Source organism: Pteropus alecto, unplaced genomic scaffold (genome assembly GCF_000325575.1).
Source record: "Pteropus alecto unplaced genomic scaffold, ASM32557v1 scaffold7, whole genome shotgun sequence".
NCBI classification, from domain to species: Eukaryota; Metazoa; Chordata; class Mammalia; order Chiroptera; family Pteropodidae; genus Pteropus; species Pteropus alecto.
In genome coordinates, this window is record NW_006494614.1 from 35,453,607 (window position 1) to 35,457,286 (window position 3,680).

General features: G+C 33.7%; 1 pseudogene; it reads right to left on the reverse strand.

Moving 5' to 3' along the window:
* Positions 1-336: 336 nt before the first annotated feature.
* LOC112474680 lies at positions 337-455 on the reverse strand (annotated as a pseudogene).
* Positions 456-3,680: the final 3,225 nt, after the last annotated feature.

A 3,680-nucleotide genomic window follows, 5' to 3' on the forward strand; every position in this document is an offset into this window, starting at 1 on the left:
ATTCATTTAATTAGAATCAAGCAATTCTAAAAGTTTCCCTAAATTTTTCTGGAAGCATTTTTCTTCTTTAGCAAAAGATTTATATTTTTCTCCTTCTATTTTTTAGCATATGAAATAATAAAAACTTATGCTTTGCTTCATCCTGGAATTTATTGCCTCTCTTTTTAGCATTTATCAATTCAATGTGGCTCTTTGGGATTTTATGGGTTTCTAATGCATGTGTACTTGTAAAGATTTTTTTTTTTTAATTTATTTTTTAGGTGAGGCAACCTTTAGTTGACCTCACAGATTGCAAGGACCTTGTCAGTTTACAATCCCTTATTTTTTTATTTTTTACACCTACAGAACCTGGTCTTCCTAGGTGGTCTCCCATCCAAGTACTAACCAGGCCCAACCCTGCTTAGCTTCCGAGATCAGTCGGGATCGGGCTTGTTCAGGGTAGCATGGCCATAGACTGCATGTGTACTTGTGATACATAATGTCAGGACAAATAGAGTGTTTACTATTATTCTGAAACCTTAAATTCCATGCTGCTAAGTTATGTGACTAGGAAATTAGCAATAATCAACTCTTATTCAAACATAAACTTAAATTAAAAAAATATATATATTTAAATATAAACATTTTCAGGTAATAAAACCTGAAAACCCTGAAAATATTACTAAAATTATTAGTTTTCTAGCACTAAAAACTAGAACTATGTGAAATTCAAATTCAAATTGACAGCACTGGAATGCCTTCTGTTTGTATGTTTATTTTTCCTTAATTTAATTGACAATACTCGAAGTATTATTTAAAATGACTAATTTAACATGCTAGGTTATGTTTCTTTTGTTATTTCACTCTCTCCTCTTACATGCTCAAAAAACATTAATATGTTGTTCATTAATGTTTTATTTATCCCTTTAGTTATTCACTCGTGTATTCAGTCAACAAACACATATATTGAATACCCGTTGTATGCTACACATTAGATAAATGAGCATCTTCCTTACCCTCAAAGAGGTACTAAACTCACTTTCTTGTAGTATGTTTAGATTGGAGCTAGCCATTGTTTCTTCAACCCAAGATTTGTTTTAGAACAGTGCTTCTCAATTTTAATGTGTTCGTGAATTACTGAGGGGTATAAGTAACACTCTGATTTTGATTCATTAGGTCTGGGGTGGGGCCTGAGACTTGGCATTTCTGATATAATTCCAGATGATTCAGATGCTCTTGGCCTGGAGAGATAATACTCTGAGGAGCAGGGCTTTAGACAAGAGAATAGGTTTGGTTTTTCTGAATTGATTTGTCTGTCTACCCCAGAATCAAGACATTTGATTCTGTAAATAAGATAATTTTGACAGAAACTACACACATAATTTTTTGCAATTATGAATTCATCATCTTTGCTTTTATGGTACTTATCACACTGTAATTTTATTATTAATTGTGAGCGTTTTCTTCTCTGTATTTAATTTCCCTGAGAATTGATACTAAATTATATTTAGCTTTGTGTTTCTACCATCTATTCTGTTGTTTATTGCTTAGTAATTATTTGATGAATAAATGTAGTAATGGTTAACATTGTCAGAGTAACATCTATTCTTACATTTTGCATCTTTTTCCCTATTCTCTAAGGGTCAGAAAAAGCCTTTTCCTGATACATTGCTATTAGGTTAATTTTTCCACTCTGATCTAAATTCAGCTAGCCTTCCCAAGGAATGATATGTTCAAATTTGATCTAGCCGGTCTTAGTTTTGATGTGAAATAAAGGGATTTTCAGGATTTCGAGAAAGGGACAAAAGAAAACAGAAAGTCTGTGCCTGAGGTAAGATAATCTTGGAAATAAAAGAACTCATAATTGCCAAGTATCTGGAGCGGGGTGCCAAAAGCAAAGACCAGAGGCAGTGAAACTTGGGTCAGGTAAGAAGGTATGTTAGAGAACTGTGTCCAGAAATAGTCTGCTGGGGAAACAGTACTATGGGGAGGCTATCAACTACACCAGAGGGATCTGACACTTGACTTATTTTCTAGTCCTGAGTTGTACTGATATCAGTGATATGAAGTAGCATGGTGGAAGCTGTAGAAAGTATGTGGGAGCGGGTATAAATTTCCACCTGACCCCTGAATGTTCAGAGTCCCAGACAATGGACTTATAACTTTCTTATGAGAGCTTACAAGAGTAGGCCAGCAATCATTTCAGCCTTATAGTAAGTAATTTGATAATGACAAACATTCATATACTACTTCAGTGAATGGATAGAAGTATTGAACTGTAGAAGTATGTTATATAAGTCTTAGGAGACAGTAATAAATGCACCTTTTATAAGACATAGAATAAGGTAATTCAAGGAAAATAGCAATATGTCAGAATTGTTGCTTTACAGTTCATCTAATAGTGCAATATTTTTCCTTTGAAAATGTCATAATAATATTAATGGTTATACTTACTTAGAGCTTTGCACATGTTAACTCAATCCCTTTGAAAGAAAGATACAGTTAACCTTTGAACAACATGGGTTTGAACTGCACAGATCCACTTCTATGTGGATTTTTTTTTCAACAAATATACAGTCAGCCCTCTGTATCCTTTGGTTTTGTAACCATGGATTCAATGAACTGCACATCAAAACCGGTATTTCTATTCATAGTTGAGAAATCTGCAGATGTGGAAGGCTGACTATATGCATAGTTCTATGCCATTTTATATTAGGGACTTGAGCATTCAACTATTTTAGTATCCACGGGGGTCCTTGAATTAATCTCCCATGGCTATTGAGAGACTCGTTTGGAGAGTCAAAAATTATAAGTGAATTTTCCAACTGTGTGGGGATAGGTGCTTCTTATCTCAAGGGTCAACTGTACTATAAAGGCACAGCATGTTTGAGTAATTCACTCAAAGATTACATAATATTAAGTGGTGAAACTGATTTTTAAACCCAAGCAACTTTGGTCCCAGGGTCTGTGCTTTAAACTACTACATGCCACGATGCATCACATAAATTATTTTTTCTCATAAACTTTAAACATGAGAGACATACAATTAAAATTGATTCATCTAGATACAATTGAGAAGATAATACATATGTCATTGTAATGATGTAAACAATAGGAGTTGAGAAGTTCAGGTCCACCAACTCAACATTTTATATTTCTAAAAGACAGCCTAAGTTGTGCTACATTCTACTCTTCTGTAGATATTATTATATATATAGTATATTATGTATACAAATTGTAAAATGATTGCTGAGAAAGGCCACAGAAATGCTTATCTATATTTGTGCAACACATGTCATGATGATTCATTCTCTTAATATTCTTAAGGACAAGAAAACATGAGCAATCTACTAATTCAAAACTGATGGAACGACTATCCCAAGAGTAGTAATGGATCGATGGCAAACTCTGGAGATCTCTGGAACTGAGATTCTCCTTTTGCTTTCTTTTCTTCAGCAGTTTGAGCTGAAAGAAGAAATAATTAGCACTTTTGCAAGTAATGCAAAGCTAGAAAGGGTGGCTACTGGTTTAGATGATAGTTACATGCCTGAAAAAAAAAGGGTTTTTCGGGTAGGAACTATGGGCTGAAACAAATAAAATAAAATTTTACTAGGTTGTTGTAAACTCTTATTTATTGCACAATTACAGCGTAGGGAAATTTATGGCAAAATTCCTATGGTTTTATTTGACTACCTGCTCAA